Below are 27106 nucleotides of genomic sequence, written 5' to 3'. Positions count from 1 at the left end.
ATTTTGTTCAATGTTCTCACGATATTCAGTCAGCAGTATCATTTTTAGGCAAAATTCATGAGAAAAAAATGATGAAACTACCAAATGTATTTTGTGTTATTAGTTTGTCCAAGTGGTTCTTTCTTGCCTTTTTAAAGCAGACTGCATGACGCGGTGGATGATGACAGCACAACTAAATGTTGCGTTTTAATGGTGGAAATAACAGTTATTTAGCATGCCATATGGTGACCTTATTAGGAAAGCAACAAGAAGACTGCCACTTCCTTAGACTTCGTCAGGACCTTGATAATATAGAATGCCATTTGGCAGGCGGCGTTAATTATAAGCTGGCCCATGACACTTTGCGTCAGAGGAGCTTCGCCATCTGAAGGAAGGCCAACAAGGTTAGAACTGTAATCCAAACTGCCACAGTCACACACACAAGAAGAAAAAAAAAAGAAAGTTGGCCAAGCACAAGCGGTACAAACACACAGAAACACTCGCGCTTGCTTTTATGCAACCAGAACGAAGCAGTGCAAATATCGGCCACCATTTGGCTTTCACAATGGCCAACATGTACACACCTGCTGTACATTTCCAGGATATATTTCAGAAGCTCTGGGCTGCCCACTTGTAACCCCCGAACTGTGCAATGTGCATATTGGTAACACTTTGCCAGCTATAGAAGCCCATATTGGAAAAAGTGGTGCGAGTCAAGTGTGCTGCTGAAAGAAAAGTGGAAAGTGAAAAGAAGCAATTCAAAGTAGAATGGACTGAAAATGTACATTCATTCTACTTCCAACCAACATGACAAAATAACGACCATTACCAAATTGAAATCACTTTTATTCCGTTTCTTTATTTCCATTTGTCAAAATGGAAATTGCACTTCATTTCACACTTTGTATTATATTACAGGATTATTGCATGTGGCCTGATTGCAAAAAATAGATATATTTGTGGCACCTTAAGAATTTGTATTTGGGTACCCGTGCTTTCAAGAACAAAGGTGTCGTTTTGAGAATAAAGGGAGAATTTTCGGAAGAAAATTGTTCAAATGACTTATAACGTAATATGCTTGTGAAGCGAGTCAATATGTGGAGGAACTCAATGTGAACGATATCCAAACGCCACAACACGAGATCACGATATGAAGCTCACGACACGACAAACCACAACGACGACAACACGACAAAACAAGCAAATGAACGATACAAGTAAGACAATAAACGTTACCACAAGACAGCTCAAAATGTACACACGGAAAAATGGTGCCAAGGAAACATCTGCACTCGTCCATGATCATGGCTTTAAAGGCCAACTTTTATTTTTTAATTTCAGTTTAATTCAATTAACAAGAACAAATGAGTAGTTTAATAGTAACCTTATTCTGTAAAAAAATATGAATTTGTATTTGTATCTGACTTATTTGATTCCAATCTGCTTGTCGACATCCGTGCCAAAGCTGCTCTTGCAGATTGAATTCAAACCGCTGTTCATCCCGAGCCGATATGCTTGAGGCATTTTGTGCCGGGAAAAGAGAAGTCGACGCGAGGGTCTCCGGATCCTCTTCAGAGGTGTGGACATACAGTAAATGGGAGGCTAGCGTTGCCTGCTAGCTAGCCAACGCTTGCCAATTGTTTCCTAAGGACCAAACCGTGACCGTTTTGCTCCAACTGTCTCGGATCCTCCGTGACCGCGTTCCACCGCAGGCGGTCGGGCAGTTGTGCGGATCTCAAAGAGCAGATTGCTTGGCCGCTAAAGAGGCGCCGAGGCCCGTGGTTCGAGGCCGCGCTCCGCACATGCTCAGGTGCGGTAAGCGGTCACGAGCCCCCGCCGGTGGAAAGGACGCTTGCAAAAAAAAAAAAAAGTAACAAGCGTTGGCCCCACGCTGGTCTCCAAGCTGTGCTGTCGATCTGCTCCCTCCATCTCGCTTTCCGTTTGTCCCTTCTCTCATTTTAATGTGCCCTCAGAATTCACCCATTCAAGTTGCTTAAAAACTATATATATATATATATATATATATATATATATATATATAGTGCTCATAAAGAGAAGTACTGAACAGTAAGAAAGTATTTGCACGTAATATCAAGCGAGAGCAACAAGGAACGGACTTCATAAAGTTGAAGAGCAAAAAACTGCCCTATTTTTCTTTGTATGGTTTTTCATTTTCATTCATCTCGTTAAAACATTTCTCACTTTACTTCCACGCATTGATCATCCTTGTGAGAGTTCACAATATATTTTCATGCATTAAGTGAAGCAGATAGCCGCACAGTGGCTTCTGCCTAATGCAATTGCGATTTGAGCAGAAAAACGCTGCCCTGAGTTCATCATCCAAAACGTTCTCCGACTAAAGTGTTTAAGCAGCGAAGAACGCGGAGAAAAAGAAATGAAGGGAATTAATTCCGTGCGAGACTGGCAGAAGGACAAACAGAAGGAGCAGAAGACGGAAGGTGAAAGTGGCGCAAAGCACATGCGACGACGACGACGACGGTTTCAAAACAGCTCGCACGGAGCGCTTTCAAATATGATTCGCGTTTGTAAAGATATAAGAAAGACTCTCGGGCCTCTTGGGCCACTGAATTGGCCTTGGGATACTCCATCTGAAATGTTCATGATGAATACGTTTCATCTCTACCGCCATTTAGACACATTTGTCAGCAATATGTGAGGGAATTTGCCTTTTGTGTCTGTTGAAAACAACATGGGAATAACGACAAAAATGTTGCGTTTATATTTTTGTTGAGTGTAAGCAAAGTTCCATTGAGTTTTTGTTGGCTGCACAGATTGGTGGTAGCGCTTCCGATAAGCTGCATTGTTGATAAGTTGTCAGTTGGAAAAAAGAAACTAGCTGAGATTTGGCTCACAAAAATACGTCAGCGGCTGTTTACATGTTGCTTTTTAGATTGAAAAAACTGGTGAGCGAAGGTCGCGCGATGGCTGGCCACTCGACATCCATTTGGCTATCAAGTGTACGAGCAGAGTGGCGAGAGAAAATAGTAATGGTGCTCTTCATAATCTCGATGGCATAATGGAGACGCCACCTGAAAAAGGTTATCCAGACTGACCTTTCGGCGGTGGAGAGCGCGGCCCAGACGCTCCTACTTAAAGGTACAGCTGATGAGCCCAAAGAAATGATTTGGTCCAGGGCCAACGTTGCCAAGGCCGATTCAAAATGTGTCATTTCTGTACAAGCCATCGAAATGTTCAATATCTCGAACAAGTCGAAACAAGTCCGGCCTCTTCATACTCATCTGGGCATTGGTGAAACGTGCATCATGTAGAAAAGGTTTGAAAATTACTTTTTTTTTTAAACGGCACAAATTAATGCACCTTTAAAAGGAATCTGATTAGTTGATTAATCGATCGAATAATCGAGATTAGTCGATTGTAAAAATATTTGAAAGGGTTAGAACAGTTTGAAAGCCTCAAATGTTAGAAGGCGGCTTCTCAAACGTGGCATTCATCAAACAACAGCCAAACTAGACAGTCACTTGATCCCATAAAAAATGGTTTGCAATTTGAATGGCCTTTCTGTGGCTGGAAGAAGATGCATTTTCGTTTGGCACCAACTCTCCTTTACAGAGGCGATATGCAAATGGCACGCTAATGAACTCAAAGTATTCTCTTTGTGGAGAACTGATTAACCAAGGGGCTGCTTTGCCACACATTTGCATTTTTCTCAAGTCAAGTCCGGGTTCTCCAGTCACAAATTACAGTGCTATTCCAGGCCAATTACATGGAACAAGTGCGCCATTAACCAGTTTTGAACATCACACGCGTTTGCCTCCTTCATTTTGCCGAGAATGCTTCTGGCCAAGGGCTTCTTCAGACAGACGAGGACAAGGAGGACGCGGGATCAATGTTCAAAGGAGAATCAGGACCAAACAGAGTTATTTGGAGCTATATAACGAGGAGAGAATAATTACGGTTGCGCAAAAAAATACAACAAAATAAAATCTAATGTTTACAAATAACACACATGGATACATTTCTCAGCCACTATTTAGCTGTTTTACAGAAAGCGAATGAATCTAATGTATTCAAAAGATGCTTTCATATGTGGGCAGGCGCATCGCATCGGCTTCTGCAGTCATGCAAGAAGCAAGAAAAAGCAGGAATGCCACATGATGATTAGAATCCGGCGGGAGGTGCAAACACCGTTACTTTTCACATCAAAAAACACCGCACCGAGCCACTTACAAGTGGAACTCTGCAGGTGCCCGGCAACACAGCGACGCCCCTTTTTTTTTGCGGAACATCAATAAAATGAAAAGAAGCAGCAAAATCCAATCTCACAACAGAGACGACGCCTGTTGAGGTGACAAATGTTTGGTGGCCGTCTCCAGCCAGCTTCCAACTGTTCTATTCATTAACTTTCTGCCTCGCTCAACCGCCGCCGCCTTCCCCTCGCTTTCTTGCCGCGGAGCAGAATCTCCGGGAGATGCATTTTGTGCAAAGTCTCCTCCCGCTGCTACACCTGATTTCACAAACGAGCCGGCGGAGGCTGAAAAGCAAAACAAAAACGATGGCGGTCGCACGCTGGCGCCATGTTCCTGCCTGCTCCTTTTTTTCCCCCTCCGTAGATAATGGAGCATGATTAGCAAACCGCAATCGGCAGCGGGGTGCACCAGTAACGATGACTGGAAGCCGGCTAATTTCACTTTGCAGGCTCCCTGGCATTTCTTCACAAATGGAGGTCGAACACACAAAGTGATATTCCAGATATATGGCTCACGTGTGCGCCGGGGCAATAAAGCGACTTGAGCTTGCGGATTGTGTATTTGTGGCAGGACATTTGTCATGCGCTGATAAAATCGGGGCTCCGGGGCATTTATGTGAGCCGCCGACAATAAAGCCTACTTGTAAAAAGTTTAGAAGTTCGAGTCAATGACTTTATTGATGTTAACACGTTATTTATTTGCCGTTAAATCAGGGAGACGTCCATGCTAAATGCCACCAATGCCGCCCCATAAACATAATACCCGGCGGTAATAAACAGCAACACGGTAATAATTGACTGAACACACAGCAGGGTGAGGGATAGTCGGACTAAAAAGGGGGAGGGCGATAAACAAGACCACGAAAAGACAGTAGTGCAGCAAAAGTGCCCTCAGTTGCCATAAACGGCAATTAAAGCACACTGGTGCATGATGGGAGTAGTAAAAGTAGAGCCCGGCGTTTTAGGAGCATCAAGTTAGGTAAAGCAAAGTATGCGTGCGCTCCATATTGGTTTCCTCAAACTCCACAAAGACGTATTTCCTGTATTTGCCACATAATTGACAAGTGTCATTCGCCGGCTCGGTGATGAAGTGCTGCCCCCTTGAGAGAAAAATGAAATTCCATCTTCGCGTGTTATGGGACAAGATGATCCCATCCATTTGATTTAAAAAAAAAAAAAAAAAGTCATGGTTCCAGACGGACGGACGGACGGACGCCTTCCACTTCAAGTTTCAGCCTCATCACTCAACCTGATACTTTTTTCCACTTCCTTTATGAAAAAAATGACTCCATTTCTCTCCTCAACGACGCCATGATAAAACAATTTGAACAGTAACATCGGATTGAATTTGCTTTTTCGGAAAACCGTCATCTTCAGTTCCTGCTTCAATTTTGTCTCCAGCAAGTCATGTGCATGCTCAATGGGATTGAAATCAGGCGATTGACGAAACCATTGCACAGCATTCCACTTCTCTGGCTTCAAAATTGCTTTTGGGTAACTGTCCATCAGCGTCCAATTAGTTGTGAAGCATTTGACTGAATATGAGCAGAAAATATTGCTTGGAAATTTTGGCAATTTAGCTTGCTGCTTTCCATACAGTGGGAGTACGACACGATTGTAATGTCGGCCATAATAGTTGTCCTTGACGAGCTAAGAGAAGCACATATACAGACAAAATGAACTTTTTTTTTTCTTTCCTTAGGGGGAGCGGCTACTATACACAATCCAGACTCCTGACGCAAAGGTAATACATTGATTGATTGTTTTGTTCCCTTCCACTTTCCCCCTGTAGCTGTACAAATGCAACTCAAATCATGACATTTCTCCCCACATGATTAGTCAGAGTGAATGTCATCTCATTTAGTGCAACCGTAATCCCGCATGCTGATATGATCTTCCGCGACTGGTCGCCCCGCGCGCGCCGAGATATATTGTTCGGCGGCGGCGGCAGCGGCGGCGGCGGCTCCCTTTTTAAGATCTCAATCTGCAGAAAGCGCCTCGCTTTTTTATTCCCTTCCGTGTGCTGCATTTTATGACACGAGGGCATCCGACTAATGCAATATACTGTTGGCCCGCTGCCACATGCCAATTTATGACATGATAGCTCTGGCCACACTACGCATACAAACCAAGTCTGATTTGTTGTATCAGCTGTAGTGCATTTCAGTGTTTGCGCAGCGCCCCCACACCCGCTTTGCCTCCACCCCGAAATTCTAATCAGCGGCTAAAACTGCAACACTTGGAAATAGCTTATGCAGTAGACGATTGCAAGGAAATACAGTAAAGACGGTGCTGGAAGTAGCACTTGAGAAAGATGCTGAACGCCACAGAAGAATCAAATGTAAGCTCGCTGAACACGCGTATGGTATGATATGGATTATGCAATATTTGAACCGCAATACGCTCAAGATTTAGTGATGGAGCCGCCAACGTACAAACTGCCGATTGTAATAACAAAGATCTCGTCACAGTAAAATCTGTAGAATGAATTTGACTCCATTTAGACAGACTCCATTTTAGAGGACTATTGACACTTGAAAGAGAGTAAAATAAAGAATTGAAAACAAAATAAAAGTCACTGAAGGGTTCAGGAATGAATTCACGTCCTTCAGCTTGGGAAACTGCCACTGAACCACCTGAACGACGTCACTCACTTATATCCAAGAGACCAAACGCGTTGTTTTTGGTCTTTTCCAGCTGGCGTGAGCGATATACTAACACACTGCAGGATCTGCATGGCTCAGGGAGTAGATTGGTAGTGACGAGAGCGCAAGACGAGACAATGTGAAGCTCATGCGTTTGTTCCACAACCCTTGAGTTACCTTTATGTGTATTTTTTTTTTTATTCTTCATTTCCAAAGTGTAAATATTAATCTAAAACCGAGTCTATTTGCTCCCACACTAAATCGAGTCAAATGTACGTTTACTGTGTTGTTGACAGAAGAAAATCTTCTTTTCAAGCCATGCAGGTCATCGTTGCAAAAGTGACATCGTCCTGCAGTAGTAGTTTGTGCTACAAGATCAGCATGAAACATTTGGCTTCCAAATGTCACTCGCTCTCAATTTGCATCCTGGTCGTGCAAAGAGCGTCAAACGCCGATTTCTATATCGCTGCCTTTTCCCGTCCTGTGAAAATGTCAGCAGCTCTCAATGAGGCCGTTTGAAAACAACTGTTCCCTCCCACTACGGAACAGCTGCATTGAGATACCGGCCTATTAGGTACATGGATCATCTGCAAACGCAGCTGTTGGCAGGCGAAAAGGCATATGGGTGTGGGGGGCATGCTACAGGGGCGGAAACTGCTGCATCACCAGAATTGGACAGCCCGGATGGCAAAACACCAAATGACAACTTATGGATTCGACTCCTTCACTTAAAAGCACACTGGGGAGCTTTTTGGCTCCAGCCTGGTCCTGGAATCGCATTCCAAATAATGCTAATTCATGACGCCGGCAGGAAAAAAAAAAAAAAAAAAAAAAGTTTGTCACTGGCATAACAATCAGTTGAAAATCCTAACCGGAAGGGATGTGTAATCTTTAAGGCCAGTCAGCGGCAGAACCTGCGAGGGAGAGCGCGCTTTGGATCGGGGCCCAGTAACAAAAGGTTAGCTCGCTAGAAATAGTCGGCTGGATGACGACCACGTCAGTGAATCGGGACCGCTTAAACCCGCCATTGCGTCTCACGGCTTTGCTTTCCATCGCATGTGTCGGCGTCTCACCTATTGACGCTGCCGGCTTTGCTTTAACTGGACATTTCCATTGAGGGGATGAAAATCAAACAGTACAACGGCCTTGACACCTCAGAGTTATTGAATAATATCTTGCGGAGACGTTTCCAAAAGTCAGAAAATGAAATGCAGATAAAAACAGACGGTTTCTTCACCGCGGCTTTTTGTACTGACAATTGTGTTTTCAAGTGTTTGTTTTTTTGAAGTAGCGCCGAAAGTTGACAGCCAATCAGCGTTGCAGTTTTGCCTGCTTCGTATAGCAATTAATTAAAAAAAAAAAAAAACATAACCACGGGTCTGTTTGCGGCCCCTATTCCATAAAACGTGCAAATACGGGTGAATAAAGTTCATGAGCCTCCTTACACGATGTGATTTGAGCTGAAATTATTTTGGATTCCACCCCTGATCACACCTACTGTTGCCTATCGGAACGGTTTACCCCAACAGTTTGCTAATGTGAACATCACTGACACGCTCGCATGCAAAAACACAAAAAGAGAATTCATCGGGAGATCATTGCTACACTGTACTGAGGCTCCGGTAGGGAACTAAAAGTCCATTTCATCTGGATAGCATCAAGGCCTGTCTACATGTCAGCCAACTGAAAAAGTTTTTGGAATGAAAAAAGAAAAAAGCCTCCCCTTTGTTTTGCTAACTGTTACAGCAATATGGCTCCACAGCACCACTCGGTGCATTTCAAGTGATTCCGAGCCCCTTTGCTCAGTGGCATGAATATTCCACCTCAGTGTTCTTGCCGAGCTGTCTCCCGAGAGCCGTTGCTCATCAGGCCCTGATGTGCTCAAAAGCTGTGGCTGATGCCAATCATGCTCCAACGTGCCCATGCCAGGCTCAAAGGTACAGACGGGTCCTCGGTTTCCGGCGGAGTACTGCTCAACCTAAATTGTAGAGATACAACGATCATTTTTTTTCTTTTTTTAGGGCTGATAATTATTAGTAGTCAAGGAGGCCGATAACCGATATTTGGAGACGATATTCCTTTTCAGTGAAAAGGTTTGTTTTAATGTTGAACTAAAACAAATGGTTCAGAAGGTTCCCAAGGTCAGCAGCATCTCTTTAACCTTGCTCGCTCAAGATGAATTCTCGCAGTATTTGTGAGTTCACAAACTCCAGAGAACACATTTTGGAGCGCTCCCGCAGATAACCGCCATTCCCGAACCACTGGTGGTTCAGACCAATCACAGAGCGACATTGTGTTTGGGGGCGGGATATGCAAGTGTGACGAAACCAGGAAGCCAGCGCCGACGCAGGGGCTAACAAACAAACCCAACATGGATGAATGGACGCTACAATTAATTCTCTTCTCACATTTTCCTGACCAAATTACTGTGGAGATATTGCCAGGTTAGCATCTCTTATGTTAACTGAAAATGTAAATAGTTCCCTTGACATTGAAATGATTTTAGATTTACTTCTGATTGGCCATCAGATAAAAAACAAAAAAAAAAGGCAGATACCGATATTTGTCAAAATGCCCAATATCGATTATTGGTCTATCCCGAACTAAATTGGTGACACTAACCTGCTAACGCAGAAGTAAACTTGTTTTTAAAGCACAGGGTCAGTCCTGGGTTAAAAGTTCAGGATTTTCGCCGTTCTCTCTACTTGGCTCAAGAGTAATTGTGGGTGATAAATAAAACCTGCAGGGAATCGGAAACTGGATCGTGAAGGAGGGAGGGAGGGGGGGTGAGGATCCATGCAATGGGAAAAGAGATCAATGCGTCTTTTAATTATAAGGGTGGCTAAAGCTCGCGCTTGGCTTCTGTGTCAGCCGCTGCAGACACGAGATCTATCACGCTGACTTTACTACCGCGATGGTTCAATATACATAAAGCAGTGTTAGTAAAAGTCCAGCGTCTCAAATATCATCGTTAATACGGTTTAATAGTGCTCTGTACTGCTAAGTCTAGTGAAAAATCTCTGCCGTTACAGAAGACCTTTGGGGCGCAAGCTCCCGACCAGATGCAGTCAAAACCACAACTCATTCGTTCAGTGAAGGGAAAACGCTTTGACTCTCGTCAGAAATAGAGCGTTGCCATGTTCCCTTTCCAGTCCCATGCAAACTCACAATTCAGTCAAGCTCGGAAGCTAACTTTGGCCGTTAACTGACTCTTGTCTTGGTAAAAGGTATTTGTAGTCTCTCTAACGTCAAAATTCCTTTCCTACTAAGAAAAGAAACAATAGTTGAATCTGTGAATGGTGTACCATGAATAGGCAGGCGGTTCTAGGCAGGCGGTTCCCCGTATCCTCCGAGCTCTTCATTACAAGACGGCCCAAAAAGGAAAACAATGCATCAAGATTGTGACTGGGGCATTTGGATGGAAAATCACAGATGACTAATATGTTCTTTCATTCTTCGGTTTTCTGTGATTCTTTGTGATTAGAGCGGGTGCTGAATATTTAACACCTAATTAGCGTGCGCATGTTTCATGTTGGCTTGCGTTTTTGGCCGCAAATGATGCAACAAATACAAAGCTAAAAAGAAACGTTTCTGGTCAAACATTACCAAAGCAACGATGGAATATCCAAAGGAGAATTTCCTTTTGTTCTTTGCTCAACGAGTATTTCAGTTGCCATGACGCTTCATCAACCCTCCCGTCCACACTTGTCGTCAGGTGACGGAGCACGAGGGGACGGGTCATTGGGCAGCACCGAGGGAGAGTGGTGGCTCACCGAGGGGAGGACAGAACGCCATCAGCTCTCTCTACCGTGCTCTGATGCCATTAGGCACGGCTGGGCACCTTTGGCGGTGCCAAATGCGCGCGGGGGACCCCACTTTTCACCTGCGCGAGTGTCTGGGTGTGCGCAAGTGGGCATGTGCAGCCTACACGCAGCTGGGGATGGCTACATTTGACTGGATTCTCTCTTGGCTATCACATCAGTCCAGGATATTATCGCAACCTAGTTTCTGGAAAGTATTAGAGGTCATTTGGGGATAATACAAGTTAGAGTTATTGTTATAGTCAGGGGATACTGAACAATAGTTTCAGCTTGAAGATTTCAGTCGAGGTCTGACAGGCAGGCAGGCCGAGGCCCTTTCAACGGCTTGACGACAGAGGAAGTGGGGAGGGAAACTTCAAGATGATGACAGCAAATGGTCGGGAAGTTAACAGCTGATGGGCTGGGAAACGGATACAAAATGAGAAGATGTACTTCATGTATCACTAAGGAAAAAACATATTAAAATGTCGTCTTACTCCTACAGCGGATGAATTTTTTATTTTTTTTTATCAAGTGATTCGGAAGCCCGAGTCCAGACTCCAGCCTTCCTGGGTGGAGTTTGCATGTTCTCCCCGTGCCTGCGTGGGTCTTCTCCGGGTACTCCGGTCTCCTCCCACATTGCAAAGACACGCATGGCAGGCTAATTGGGTGCTCCGAATTGTCCCATCGGTGTGCTTGTGTGCGTGGATGGTTGTTGTTCTCTGTGTGCCCTGCGATTGGCTGGCAACCAGTTAAGGGTGTACCCCGCCTACTGCCCAAAGCCAGCTGAGATAGGCTCCAGCACCCTTGTGAGGAATAAGCGGTCAAGAAAATGGATGGATGGATGGATGGATGATTCGTAAGCCATTGACTGACTAAACCTTAAACCAACGATTTAAAACAACTTTGCTAGCTTAATGCTAGCATACAATGGGAAGGACCATCGGTACACTGGCTCACAATTAGCATTCATGTGGTAGTGCAGCAACATACAGACAGACAATATAAAAGTACTCATGGGCATATATTATTTATCCTCTGCAAAGAATGGCTAATATTACTGTTGTGCTGAGAAACTAGAAGAGGAGCTAAGTCTCCAATACACAATCTGTATGTCTGTCTTTTTACTTTTGGGGGTCAGCTTGGTGTATATTTAGGGGTTAAACTGTTGACAGGCTCTCGAGGACCAGACTTTGACACCACTGATATCGAGAATTCTAATTCAAAAGCTATCAATCTATCTATGCCACATATTGGTCCCTGACCCAAAAAGTGAGGATTGACTCTGGTCTTCTCACCATTGAGTGTGAAAATTAAAACAGCTTACTATTTTATTTTTTTTTTTTTTCTGTATTACTGAAAACGTGTCTGTGAGCGAGCAATTGAGAATTTTGCCCAATTGAGACATCACAATGATCATTTTGCACTGGATTGTTTTTTTTTTTGGCAAAAGCTGTGAGTTCAATCAACTGGATCAGTTCCCAAAGCTGTAAATAGAAGCCATAAGAAAGGTACATGAACAGCAAATACCCGTCAGGGCCTAAATCAGCAATCCAAGCGACGGACCATCCATACAGTAAAGCAATGGAGATCAAAACAATTCCAAATGGACCATTTGGATCCCGGGCTGGAACAGCCCCTTCACAGCAAGTGGAGTGGAACAGCAAAATTCAAATGTGATAACACATTCTTAAATCTGCACTTTTAGCCACCCCAAATATTTCACAGGCCCTTTCACGGCCCTTGGACCACGCTTCTGTGAAGGCACATGGAAATTGGCCCGTAATGCTCGGCAGCAGTGAAAGAAAGAAAAATAAATCACTGCTGACTAATGAATATTGTATGAACAGCTTGTGCATATGTCTTCCCTCCCATAACCTCCGCATCCAAGAGGCGCCCTTTGTTCACGGCAAGGGTAAAAACAGTAAATTAATGTTGAATATGCATACGGCTCGGAAAGAAACCGGGAGAAATAAATAAGAAAATAATGTCAAAGTTTGAGGTTAGCTCTGATTAAAATGTGCGCAGCTCCCAGTGGGATGCATTGCAATTATTTGCAGGGATAAGCCATAAACATGGAAAATGAAATATGGCCTAATGAAGAACACCGGCGACAACGGGGGACAGGGCAGACAAGAGACGATTTGTCTTCCACAATTGTGCGATTCATCAAAAAAAAAAAAAAAAAAAAAAAAAACGATTCCGCGCACTTTGGAAATTTTCTCTTGAGAAATCACTTTTTAAATAACTGATAATCTCCACGAGAGGCGTTTGCCGCTGATTAGTTCAACAATGCGGCAAAGTGCTGCTACGGCTCTCTCAAACTTTGACAACTTTTGCCTTCGGGGGGCTTTTCTGCACAGTTTTCCCAAACTAATCCACGACTCGGCAATATGCAATCTCCTCTAAATTACACCTGCTAGTGCCAAGACACATCTACCTCGGAAAATGGGGGTGCAGAGCAATGAATATTATTTCTTCCCTCCTTTCCCCCGGTGCACAGATGTGCCTTCCTGGCAGGTGCGCTGCATCTGCCTGTATCTCCACGTTCGGGGATTAACTAGGACAAGTGAGAATAATTAACCATGCGAAAGCCCACCTCGACTCCTCGTCCGCCTGCCTGAACAAGGCTGATAAATAAATGGATGACCCCAGCTTCCATTCAAATGACATTTTCCGCAAACATAAGGTCCAAGATAAAAAACAAAAAGGGTTCAAGTGGTGAAGAGAAAAAGGCCTCATTTTCAAACGCGCACTTCCTGTTTCCATCAATCAGAGTTGAAAGCGGCCTTGACGGCTGCATACAAATGATTAAGACGCGCTGGGATTCGACCGCGAAGGATTCAGAACCGTAGCCGCTGTTTGATTTAGAATCGATACATGAATGTATACACTCCAAGCTATGACATTTGAAACATTTCACACTGCACTTGGCCACCAGGAGGCAGTATAATACAGCCACACAGAAAGAAAGCCACAAAGAAGAAGAATACATCTACTTCTACTGTAAGTAAGATGCTCTAATCTTGGTTGTTTTTCACAACTATTGGTCGCTTCTAAAAGCGCAACAATCAATGCTAACAATTAGCATGTCAATGGCATTTTGATTGTTTAGTATCATTAAGGTAACGGACTTTGTTCATCCAAAGCTGTGTGGTTCTGTTAAATACATAATGTTTAACACTCTTTGCTTTATGTTTAATTGGACAGTAAACTGGGATCCTGATTTGCTTTCCTTTGAATTAATTGTTCACTATTTGCAAAACTGCTACTCTAGTCAAGTGGGTTGATTTGAGTTCACTCCTACCATACAGTCAAGTCAAAGCAAAAAAAAAAAAAGTTGAATGACAGCTCGCATCTTGAAACGTCCAAATCAGGTCACTTGCATTTCAAGTCGCCACTGTCGATTTGAAGTTCTAACATTTCATGCGGATTTTGAGTCTTATAAATGGCTTTGATGGAACGATATGTGGGCCACTCCAATGCTGTTGAACCACCGTGTAGGCAGTACATCATCCCTATGAAGAAACATGAACAGGGTGCTATTATGGGGATTATTTCGAAAGATTACTCACTTTCACAGACAATTGTGGAGGTTGGCATTTTATGTCCAAGTAATCGGATCGTTTTAGCGGTATAAGGTGTCACTTAAGTTCACCTGCTTGGCCATTTATGGACGTGCTGGGGGTGGGGGGGGCACAGGCAGTTGTCAGAGGCAGGTGGGGACAATGCTTTTTCCCTGAAAGCAGAAGGTCGGAAGATCGATCGGTGCAAAGAGACTGTCCACCTGTGACAAAGTGTCCTTGAGTGAGGCTAAGATGACTCCTTCATTACCTCAGCCAAGCATCGCCGCTTTTATATTGACGTGCGTTTAGCTCATTAGCGGTTTGTCACATGCCCCAAAACACTGGACTTATTTCCCAAAAACTTTTTGGTGGAGAAAGAACACATTTACGTATACAGTAGTGCCTTGAATTTACTGATTGAATCCATTTTCAAGCTACTATGTATTGAAATGTTCCAAATGAAACGAGCTCACATTTTGTACGTTGTGTTGGATTATTTATCCCGGTCTTCACTCAAGCATTGGGATGTATGTTAATCACTTGAAAGTTAACTTTTGGATTGCAATATCAAGCAAAAATAACAAACAAAAATTGAAAAAACTCAAGCGTGACTACCTGTTATCTGGTAGCTAAATTGTGATTGCAATTTCTGTCATGTGAATGGCTTGGCAAATGCATTGTACAAACATGACCAATCGCAACTCCATTTTGGTCTGGCAAAAACTTCCAATTCGCTGTGCGCTGAAGGGTCGGATCCCAAAACGCAAACACAAATAAGGCTTTAGCAATTTCTTCGCATAACTTGACTAAACTAAAATCGATGAGAATGTATCGAGAATCATGAGACGCCAAGCCTCCTTTGGGCAGCGGAGAAGCACAGCGAAACAGTGAGCAATAATCCGGCAAAACACACAATTCTCAGACCCTTATATAGACAGTCAATCCATCTCATTGGTTGTGGCTGACATGGAATTCTCTGATTGGCTGTTGACCCCGTGATGAGATTACAGATTCTTGACATCATATACATGACGTAGTATTACAGATCGTCCTTGACATCACATAGCATTAAAGATTCCTGACATCACATAATCCAGACATCATATAGCCTAAAACTAGTCGAAACTGGATGCTGTTACATCAATACCAAAATAGACACGTAACGGGTCGTGAACTTTGCCGTACGGTCATGAACTCTACTCAAACTTAACCCAAAATTGCTTCCAGATTGGCTGTTGTTACGATTGACGTCAAACGAGCTCTTTTACGATCAGAAATATTGCACAGGATTAACAGTCACGATCTGTTGATGGGTCACATTGGCAAGGGAAAAATCTCTCAAAACACCTTATATGTGTGTATATATATATATATACATACCACATGATAATCAGGATAAGTCTTTTCAAAGTGTATTACAGTACATCTATCAGGCTCCCTCTAGTGGCACTCAGTATGTGGTATGTTGCACAGTTCTTAGCAATGAACGAATGAAAACATCCCATCTCAAACGCCATCTTACAACTAAACACTTTTTGACACTGAAGTTCACTTCAGACAAGTGACCTTTGTATGGAAGTGCAAAATGTTCATATTTTTGCACGATTGTCTGTATCGGTATACGTAGCCTATTTGACTTGTAAATTAAAGAAGATGAGAGGTTAACCAATAGGAATATGTCACTAAAGGTGATACCTCAAGAAAGACGGGCCTAAAACGCATATTAATATGTTCCGGATCATTTGATCTTCCTCATATCCGTCGCAGCCCCTCGGAGACAAAAGCGAGTCTTGCAGGCAGGGGCGAACAGCGGCGTCTCGTCTAATGCGCCATCCGGCGAATGGTGAAATATCAGAGTGTCGTCTGGAGAGCGGGAAGATTGGAGCTCGCAGCCTATAAAAGTGTCTGTCCGTGGGGTATTGAACATTCAGGCCCCTCTCCCGCCCGCCTGATGCTGGAGGGTCTTTAAAGTGCCATCGCTCCCCCCTTTTTGCAGCTGGGTGCTAAAGAAGTGGTATTACTGGAGCTCAAGAGACTTGGCCGCATGATTCAGTGGGCCATTGTGGGGAGAGGTGCTCAGGGAGTGGAACAAACTGTCACAAGAGAACATTGGGTAGAGCGAGGATGAAGACGTGTGTGTTGTGTACAGGCACACAAATGCGGGGAGGGAGCTCGTTTATGAGAATGGGAACAGGTTAGCAGGCAAAAATCATTGTGCGTGCATGTGTGTGCCGTTTGCGATGGCATTTGCCTGCGGTATCGCTTCTGTGACCTTTTCAGCTCGGGTTTTTTTTTTTTTTTTACCCCCATTTTAATTAGGACTTCCCGCAAGGATGAAAACACTCGCAGATTTATAGTCCAGTGAGAAGCAAACCAAAAGGGACAATAGAAGTGAGCGAAGCATTTAAAAAAGTACTGATTGTAGAAGGAAAATTGCACGATCATTTCACATAGTCATGTTAAAAGAAGCAAATCATTGAAAATGGAATCCTGATCTTACTTTTGGCTCTCATCATTTTGTGAGTCAGTCAACACAAAAGAGAGTTAAGCATTTAAAAATTCTGAGAAAAAAAGTATTGAGCATAGAGTGTTGGGAAATTTTTAATTACCAATTTGTACATTAATAAATATCACAAGAAGAAAAGAACATTTCGGGTGGAATCCATTTCTTGGCTCTGATCCCTTTGTGAGTCTGTCAACACAAACGGGAGTGAAGCAAAAAAAAAAAAAAAAAAGTACTGATCTTAGAGAATGAGGGAAATTTGCATTACCAAGTCACACAATAATAAATAAAAAGACCATTTTGAGTATAAATCTTGTTACATTAGTCTCTGATCGTTTTGTGAATGTCAACACAAAGGGAATGATGCTGAAAAACAAGTACTGATCCTTGAAAAGAAGGGAAATTTGCATTAGCAATTTATAGCAATTTAGACAATGAGGAATATTACAAGATAACATTTACAGTAAAATACCTGCACTTACAGTCTATATGCCAAGGGCCACGGTTGCCTTTCTCCGTCTCTTGCATCTGTTAGCTCGACTAAATTATTCACGAGCTTGGCATCTTTTAGCAAAGCACCCCCTCCCCCCCCACCATTCACTCCCTCTGTGTCCTTATTTGCTTGCTGGCATTCCCTCAAAAATCACAGAAAACGCATAACACTCAAGCTAATTATGATCACGGAGCGCTATGCGCTCATGAAAAGGATATGGATGGTGTGGGGCACTTTGTTACATTTAGAGATGAGGAATTCATTAGGGACTGGACAGTCAGTGACTAAGGATTGTGATAATGTTATTCACAAATTATATATATATATATATATATATATATATATATATATATATATATATATATATATATATATACATATATATATATATACATACATATATAGACACAGAGTATGTTATCACCGCTCCATTAACTGGACTTTTTCCTGCTATTCTGAGGCTTATCTGTAGCGGATGTGTAGCACTTAAGATCCGCCAAGGGTAAGGTTACTCTGAGAGACTTTGTGAAATTTGCCTGCATTTTAAGGCGAGTGCTGACAGCACTTTCTCCTGAGGGAGCGAAAGTGACACCGTTCAACAGCGGGAAGGTGGCGACGGAGGAGGAAACAATCCGAGAGCAGATTTGCCCAGAAAAGTTTTTCGTTTCATCTCTTCCGAGTGATGACTTCAGCATGGATAATGCTGGGTCTGTTTTTCCAAACCAAGAGGAAGTGTACTTGGTGCAATGTCACCGTTTGCTGTCAGATAATGACAATCCATGGGAAGTGCACCTGTGTTGTGCCGTCAGGCAAAATAGAAAATCATGCAACATGCACCATGGCAACAGCCTGACTGTAAATTGTTGCCGCATGTTTGATGCATAATTTGTGTGAAATTTTGCAGCATTTACATGCCACCGACTTATTTGATTGCATACAAATAGTTGGGTCTCTCGTGTGTCTGCCCACCCATCAAGTGTGAAATTAACAACAAAGTAAATCTTTTCAACACTAGTCTGTGAACCATCTTGAACGTCATTGGACTGTGAGAAATTGGCTCATTTACATAATAACCCCTCCCCCTATACTGATTTAATAGCGCAAATGTGGCCCCCTTTGGCCAGCGGAAATCTATGGAATATTTGAATTCTTTGGTATTTACCGGTACTCGAATGAATCTTAAAATCTGTGCAAAGGTGCAACTCTTTTCATTTAGTTTTCTCCCACAATGATCAAGTTTGGACGAGGGAGCGTTTTCTCGTCATATTCTGAAAGAGGCGTTAAATGGCTTACTGCGCTCCAGCACGAGCCTGTGAGCCAAAAACGGCTACGAACGAGCTGGCAGGGTAGTAAAATCAAACAAGGCACGAGGGTTAAATCCGTGTATGATGCCTCCCGTAAAGCTAATGACATCGTGCCTGGAGTATGTTAGTTAAACGAGCCCCAGGAAGGCAAGGAAATCCCTTTTGAGTGAAAGATACAAGAGGCTGAATCATCACCATGCTAACTTTCCTCCGGTTCACAATGTGCTCGTGTCTGGATAATGAACCTCCTGGGCTTTTCACAAGACATTGAGCTGCTTGAGCCGTGTGTAGTCGCCCTTTTCCCAGAGCCTCCGACAAGCTAGTGCGCTAATGATGCCATACTAGTTGTAAGTGTTCCGCTCAGCACCGTTCCTGTGTGAGCAGCAGGCAAAGCGCACCTTGTGCTCTCGTATCTTGCGGCCGTGGAGCGAATTACAATGAGAATCCTGGAAGGAAGTCCGATGTGTGGATTAGATTGTAAAATGGGGGCTGTCAAACTCGTTTTCAGCTATGGTTGCCCTCAAACGACCGGTTATGACGGTGGAAGCGGAGGAATGTACAGCAGATTTACTTTGTTGTTGTAGCTGGGTGAGCAGGCCCAACTATTTGTTTAAAAGTATTCAAAAGTCCATTTTTCAGATGTTGCCTCCAAACGCCGGCTTGTTCCTTAATGTCAAGCCACTTTTTGTGCATTCAGCAGCAGTCGGTTCCTCCGAGGAAAAGGTTAAGAGGCTACGCCGGACGGCTTTTGGGCAGAATGCCGCCCGTACTTCCAACACAATAAAACTCCCGGGAGGGCGGAGCCGCAGCTGAAAGCGGCTGACCAGGCCAATTCGCCGAGAGGTCACTCTGGATGTGTGAAGCAATTAGCAGCGGATTTAAGCCAACATCGCTGCAGATTTGGAGTTTGTGGCGCAAATGCGCGTCGTGCGCCTCATAGCTAACAATTGGGGCCACCACATGATCATGTTGGTTTGGTCTACGTGTGGAAAATTTAAGGTAGACCTGTTGATAAAGTCTTGTTTCCAGTGGGCCAGACGAATTACTCACCTGGCCACTTTTCAGCCTCCAAATGTCTCCGCTTTCATCTTTTCTGAATTTGCAACCACTTGTTATTGAGCGTGACAGAGGAATTACAACATTGCCGCAAAGTGTCACAAACAAACACAAAACTGTGAACAGCACATTGATTTCAATTCGGGCAAAGCCGATGAATAATTCATTGGGACTACTGAACAGTAGCCTGGAATCTGCTTAGACCTGTTGGACCTCTTAAAACAGGATCTATCGCTCGAGGCTCCGCACAACAATTTGGCCAAAATTGCAAACTGCCAAGCCAATCAGAACAATCAAGACCGATTGATCTTGATATCAAACCAATTTGCCATTCTTACCTTTGCCTTGGGCCAATTAGCTGTGACGTATTAATACATAACATAAATATGAAATATATTTGCGTACCACGAGAGGAAGTAGCACGAGTTCGACACGTATCACACTTTGAGAATCATGCTTGAAGAGAGTGGCTCAAAGCAGCAGGTGAGACTTCAAACCTGGTTGACTCTTTTCAGCAAAGTGTGAACTCTACGTTGAAAAAGTCGTGACATTCTCTGAACAGGTTGCTCTTCTTTCTTTGTGTCATATTGATTTAGCCAAAGGTGCAAGGCATAAAAATACGACCTGTAAGTTTCCTTGTCGAATGGTGTTACTAATACACACAGAAACTCTCGGATGACAAATCCTGCTTGTGTACATCAAGATTGTTCCCTTACCTTGACCATGATCTTTCTCCAAGGGTTAAACATCTTGTCACTGCTGATTTTTTTTTGAACCCATTCCAGTCTGTGCAAGGCAAAAAAAAAAAATGTATGAGGAACAGGCAGAGTCTGACTCTGATTTACAAATGAATGAGACAAACAAAGTGACTTATTTGCCATTAAAAGTTGGTTAACTGGAATTGTTTTGACCTGATGTTTAGATTTTGATGGTTAGATGTTCCAGTTGATGCTTAGCTTTCATTTGGTAGCAAATTGTATTTTTGTCAAATATTGTGCATGTGCAGTATGAAGATTCCATTGCAAGCGAAGTTGCTTCATTTGAAAGAAAACCTGATCAGTTTTTATCAACTGCCTGTGTTTGCCTGGTGGCAGAATACTCTCTGCCTCACCTTGCATGTTTTGCCATCAGCAAAAAAATATGGAACATTAATATTAAATCCATTAGCCCTGTGTGGGTTCGATCGAGCCGCAGACGTTCGGTGAGTTCAGCGGAGGTCAAGGGACACACGGGACTCGTATGACAAAAGTAAAGACATATTTTCCTGATTTGCTCTCCACTCAAAACAACTCAACATGCAGCCATTGATGTCTAAAACGCAACAAAAGCGAGTCCACCCCAAAGTGAAACGTGAAGGTGTTATTTCCTTGTGAGGGGTGTCCTGACATTTGTGAGATAGTCCATGTTTGACACCCCTGCTGACTGAAGCTGTCCATGGTGCTGAATCGTGCGCATCAATCTGTGTCTGACTGGGAGAGTGCCAAGGTGTTAAGTGCCACCAGTTTTTTCTTTTCAAAATCTCTGACAAGATCAAATATAGAGCATTTTGTTGGCTGGGCGTGAGCTCCATCTGGAGCCTTGGGACACTCTTGTCATTGAAGGGCGCGCAGCGCGGACATGCGCAAGGAGAGAGGCGACAGATGCCAAGGAAAAAAAATACAACTTTAAGTTGAAAAAACCCCCAAAAAGGGGGACATGAGCTGAATCTGGCAACAAAGGACGACATCTCCTTGACATACGCCCTCTCCTCTTATTACCTCCTGTAGAAGGCAGGTAAAGCAGAAGAGTGGTCTACTTCTTTGTCAACGGATTTTTCAGGTACTGTATTTAATTTGTGATGTTTACGGCCTTGATTCCAAAACAGCTTGTGTGCATCTAGCGCGAGTACTTGTGCTCCCTCTGAGGAAAGACACACAGTGAGCGGATGTGAAAGTGTATTAGCGTGAGGCCGACTTTACTTTACTGCTGCCTCAGCGCCTTGACATTGTGCGGCTGTCGCCGAGGGGGCTCTGGCCATGGCCCCAGATGAGACGCTGTGCCGTGTCCACTCAGCAGCCCCCCCCCTGTATTGCGTATTGCTGCCGGTAAATTAGCGGCCGCAATACGCTACCCCGCTTTTCACCACACTCCCCCGTGTGCTATTGTTCATGCCCTTGAGGAAGGGAAGTGTGCCTGACTGCGAATTCAATGTTGGTGTGAAGTGTTCAAAGCGTTACAAATCTGCAGAAACAAATGACCACTAATCACATTGCGAGTGCTGCGATCATGTCGATAAGGGGGCGGGGTGTTATTTATGACTGAAATTCATGATACAAACACGTTACAAGTAGGAGCAGTTCTTTGCTAACTTTGAGCCTGATTTCACTGCTAAAGTGTCTGGCTTGAATGTGTGATCTGTTGCGGCTTTGAACTAACCAGCCCGCTGCCTCCCTGAAGCGCACCGGAGGTCTGACTTTGCTCGCCAGTGGAGTCCGAGTCGACGGGCAGCCAGACAGAAGACTCGTTTGTGGCGCTTCATCACCCCCTGGGAGCAACTGCAGGTGACGTCTTTGAATTAAACTTTAAACGGAGGCAACGGATGACAAATGTGCAGATATTTGTATGCGCCGCGACGCTCTTGCGGTGCGCTCCCAGTCATAGAAAGACAAAATGACACACGCTGGCAAGTCGCTGCTTTCCCCAAGGTGAAAATGGATCTGCAGATGAAAATTTCCAGCCACGGCACAGACAGCAAAGTGCTTCTCTCGACGTATGCAAGTCAAATGACTCCCCTTGTGGCGCTTGGCACATCTGAACGCGCATCTCGCCTTTCAAGCGTCCCTCGTGAAAACGGAAATGCTAGCTCCTCCCCAAAAGCGCCGAGTATCTTGATATGTGCTTTGGGTCCATTTCCTCGGCTGTTCGAGCAGACACGAAAGCTCGTGTTGGCTTGTAAGCCTGATCTTGACCCTGCATTGACACGGTTGGCGCACCGGATTCTTCGGAAGACGCAAGTTTGTCGTGGTCGTCAAATGCGTATCATTGAAACACAAAAGGACCAGCGAATATGCCAGTTTAGGCTACATGTATAATATGGGCATGGGATTTAAGCGAGTTTTTCTCTGTGTTCAAATTGAAGGCTGATCATTATTATTAGTAGTAGTAGTATCATGATTATTATTGTGATGAGGTACATAGCATTTATGTGCCAAGGCTTTCTACAGATTAGTCGCGGACAACAGGAATGTGGCACCGCTCGAGTCGAATGAAGCGTCCATGTGATGTTTGTCACCAATGAACTACCTAAGCCAGGGGTCACCAATGCAAAGACTATCATCTGATTTTCCAAGAATGTTGCAAATGGTCGTCTGAAAAGTTCAACACAAAAGAGATGCATAGAACTAAAATATTGCACTTTAGTATGTATCGGTTTCCTAATTATTGCAAAAAATCATCAAGATGATGACAGGAAATAAATGAGTAGTTATTGTCGCTATCAAATATTTTTACAATTGATTACCCTATCGATTATTCCAGAGATTACGCAGGTAATTGTGCCCGTTTTGAGGAAAAATTCCCCAAATAACAGCATGTGATCAATCCAACATATGTGCCAAGATCATTTGAGCAAATTTGAGAGATTTCTTTCAGAGTGGTAGCCCTTCGTACTAATCAGTAGCCAAGAAGTCGTGAAGCCATTACTTCAACCAAAAGACACAAACAAGCCTGTTATTTGCATACACGTTCTCACGTTGCTTGAGGTTAAAGCGTCGAGTGTGCAATGCCACCAAACCAAAACCATCAAACCAACGACTCAACTTGAAGGCAAGGCTCCCACTTCCTATAAGGGATCAAAACAATTCTTGACAAGAGAAATTTACGATCAAAAGGAGATTTCGAAACAAAAACAAAGGATCAGCATGTGCCTGTGGTGGAGGCCTAATCCCGTTGATGTCCATTTCCAGGGTTTGATGAGCACGCTAACAACGGCGGCAGAAGTGCTGGCACGACAGATGCCTCAGCCCGCACCACCTCATATATTTTAGTTTTAATCACGCAAAGCCCCCCCGAGTCGAACCACCAAAACAAAATGTGACAACGGTAATGATAAGCGCTCATGATTAAGAAGGCGAAGCGTAAGCAAAAAGAGTTTTCACAGTGACACCAACCGCATTACTGTCCATATGCTTGCCTGTTGAACTCCCGAATTCAGCACAAAAGATGTCGGCTAGGTGGGTGGCTACAGGACATTCTTTTTCTTTTTCAAGCCGAGCACGAATCAGAGAAGTGTCACGTCGCGCTCAGAACTTGAAGCAATCAGCCAGTAATTAGCAGCCTGACAATTTGCACGACATCCAACACTAAAGTAGTATGTCGGAAATTAGAGGCGATAATAATCAAAGTTGAGATGTGCCGAAGAGTTGGAGAGCGAGGCAGATGGCGAGGCTTCATCATTGGCCTGTTCAGCGACACAACCCCCATCCCATATGACCAATTATCAGGGTTTCACCTTGGGCGGGTGGAAGTGAGGACGAGTGCCGGCGCGTGCGTGTGTTGGGGGATCACAACATTTCTCTTAAGCGAGGACAATGACTACTACAGCAAAGGATTTTCACAAAGCATCAAAGTTGGAGATGATTTTGGGACTCGGCTTGATTTGCTGAATTTGACCAGCACGTGTTTATTGCTTGATCGTCTTGTAAGTTTATTCATATTTGTTAGCGTCTGATAAACAGCACGCGCTTGATTGATTTCAGCAATATTTGGGGCGACATGAGGGCTGCTTGCCGCATTCTTGATTGTGAAAAACAAGTCCGTTGTTTTCATCTTTGTCAATTAATATCTTATGTGAGGTTTCAGAGATCATTTTCAATTGTTTTTTTTGTTCAGTATTGCTGTACATCTGAAGCAGGAAGGTCATAAAAAATACATGAAAAGTAACCGAACCTAAAGAAGAAATCCCAAACTAGCTATGAACTGTTGCTAACAAGGGCATCCATCTCCTTCGGGAACTTCCGACAAAATAAATTCTTTCCCTTTCTAATTTCCAGGTAGGACGTCCCTCCACCACGTCCAACATCTGCTGTCACCTTTGCAGAGTGACTTGAGCGATTGGCAGTGTGTTGATCAGGCCAGAGAATTCCACCGCACTGCTGATAGTTTTGGATGCAAAACGGGCTCCCTCGTGTGTCCTTCTCACCTCCCTTTGGCATGGCAAAGATGCGAATTTCCTCGCCTTTGTCGCCGAGACGAGGGCTCGTGGGCGGGTGACAAGTCTCGGCGTGCCGCCGCGGCCAACGCATCAGACTCGCGGGGGCTCTCTGGGCCTGATGGACCTTCACCTCGGAAGAGAAATCCATCTGTAGAATACCAGTGCAACCTCGATGTCTTGCAATCATAATGATAATGGCTTAGATTTATACCATTTCAAGAGACCCATTAAAATGGTGCAGAAGTAGGCTTGCCAAGTTAGTGGCAGATGTTGCAAAAGGTAGTGGATAATGATAGATGTCCGCTTTGACAGCCAACGGTGCTGCAGGACTCCAGAAGACAGGCAGGTAAGACTCCGAATGGGGTTAACCCGCCGGAATAAGTTGACTTTTATATGATGACGTCAGGCCGTTAGTCAGATTTATCAAACATTGTTAAACCAGCAACATCTATGCAGATAACACAACACTTCCTGTTAGCACTCCAATTCACAACACTTCCAGGTTAGCGGACTGATGCGGACTTCACGATCGCCACACAGCTCGCTTAAACATGTCACATCAAGTTAAGTCAAGTCAAGGGCTTGACATGCCCACAGTTGACAAATATTAACGCACAACAAAATCTTGTGGTGGTTTCAAAATGGTCCTGCGGCCTGAAGAAACCAGCTTTTTCATGAAACCCGAAAAACTGAACCAAATACGGGTTATATTGATGAATCACGTACTGTCGTGAAGGTGGAGCTCATTTTAGCCGAGGTGGCTACTGGCTAGCATCCTGAGATGTTTCCGGTCAACTATAATGTTGATTTTAAGAGGGTGACATTATGTAAAAAGGAGCACTGAGGCAAAACCGAGCAAAACGGCCGTGTCGTAATTGACATTTTTAACGGCTTGTGTCAGCGGTGCGATACGCAGCCATTGTCTCACTGCCTGCCATTGCTGCCAATTGTACAAATACAGCATCAGTTGGACTCTAATTATTGCAAGGAAAATATTCATATTCCTCCCAAGGAAATGGAGCAGTTCCTTTCACAGGGATACGATAAAGCAAATGTGATAATATGTTATAGTGGCTCGGTCAGAGTGTGTGTTGAGGATTTTGCACAGCTTCCGTTCTGGCAAATCAACAAAGAGCGAAACACTACATTCATTCAACAGCGGCACGCATGGAAATTAAATTCCCTTGCATAAAAGGACCGAGCTGTTCTATAAATAATGGCAAAATGTCGCGATAAGGAGGGAATGGAAAACATGCTTGCTGCGGTCAATTGGGGTCAACTCGACTCTGAGAAAAGTGGAAAACAAAAAATGATGGACCCCCACCGGCAAAACACGACAATTACATTTTGCTTGACGATCAAAAAGGAAAGCGATTGTTTTGGCTTCTCTTTGTTGCCGTCGACTCGAGCGAATAGAAATGGAGATGAAGTGAACACGTTTCATCAAACGGTGGCCAAATTCATGACGGTCTCCAGGCAGCAAGATGTTCGCCGGCGTCTCGGGCAAACGCCGTTCGCCGTCTCTTCCATCTATTCGCTGCAGAGGTTAATGTAGATTTAACGCAACGCCACCTAAAAACGGAGGTAAGTGATGAGACGAAGATTGAAATGCACGCCCTGCAAATCTTGAATATCTTTACAGGAGTGCAGACAAAGAGGAGACTTCATATCAGGGGGCTCATGCTCTTACAACAACTTGCATTTTCCAACTTGCTTTTTTTTTTTTTTTGAAGTTATGCACGTCCATCTTTTGTTTGTTTTTTGCCAGCAAAAATGACAAGTGAGCTTCTTTTTTTTTTCCTTTTCTTTAACCTAGAAAATTCAAGTTAGCTTGATGCAAGATGTTTATTGCCAACTCGACGGCAAAGGATGTGTTGACCAAAACGAAAGAATATTCTTCACTACGTCCATTTGATGTCCCCCTGCCAACAGCAGGAATGAAGTTGCGCGTGGCGGCACCAGACGACATCTGTCACAGTCGGCCTGAGGCTTACTTGGAGAGTCAGAAAGGTCAATAGATGTAAAGTGACCCATATCTCACTGGGCAGTTGTGACACGCAGCCACACAGGGAAGGGAGGAAAACCATGAATGAAATTCCGATCCCCTTGCTCGCTCCGCCGTCATACAGAAAATGACAGATGAGACCGGCCCACGCATCCTCTTCATCAGTAAGCCTCCAAAGATGCCCATCTAAAAAGCTATTCTCCATTAAGACACTTTCACTGGCCCGGTAATCTCCAGTCACAAAAACCAGCGGGAGACGGGCTTCCAGTCCCCCTTCCAATCCCCTCTTAGGGAATCCCTAAGCTGCGGGCAAATCCGGCCAGTCCCATCGAAACA

The 27106-nt window shown here is 43.9% G+C and overlaps 1 protein-coding gene across 5 annotated transcripts in view; it reads right to left on the bottom strand.

The window, feature by feature from the left end:
• LOC144003042 (uncharacterized) overlaps positions 1 to 27106 on the bottom strand; it is a 365050-nt gene that overhangs the window by 271769 nt on the left and 66175 nt on the right. For 4 of the 5 annotated variants that reach the window (XM_077498802.1, XM_077498804.1, XM_077498805.1 and 1 more), the window contains one exon: positions 20291 to 20360. The exons of the other annotated variant lie outside the window; for it this stretch is intronic. The gene's annotated coding sequence lies outside the window, so the exon portion shown is untranslated. The remainder of the gene's footprint in view (positions 1 to 20290; positions 20361 to 27106) is intronic. 5 annotated transcript variants of the gene reach the window in all.

This window comes from Festucalex cinctus, chromosome 16 (genome assembly GCF_051991245.1).
Source record: "Festucalex cinctus isolate MCC-2025b chromosome 16, RoL_Fcin_1.0, whole genome shotgun sequence".
Classification (NCBI taxonomy): domain Eukaryota; kingdom Metazoa; phylum Chordata; class Actinopteri; order Syngnathiformes; family Syngnathidae; genus Festucalex; species Festucalex cinctus.
The sequence above is the reverse complement of the archived record's forward strand: the minus strand, read 5'-3'. Positions and strand labels throughout refer to the sequence as shown.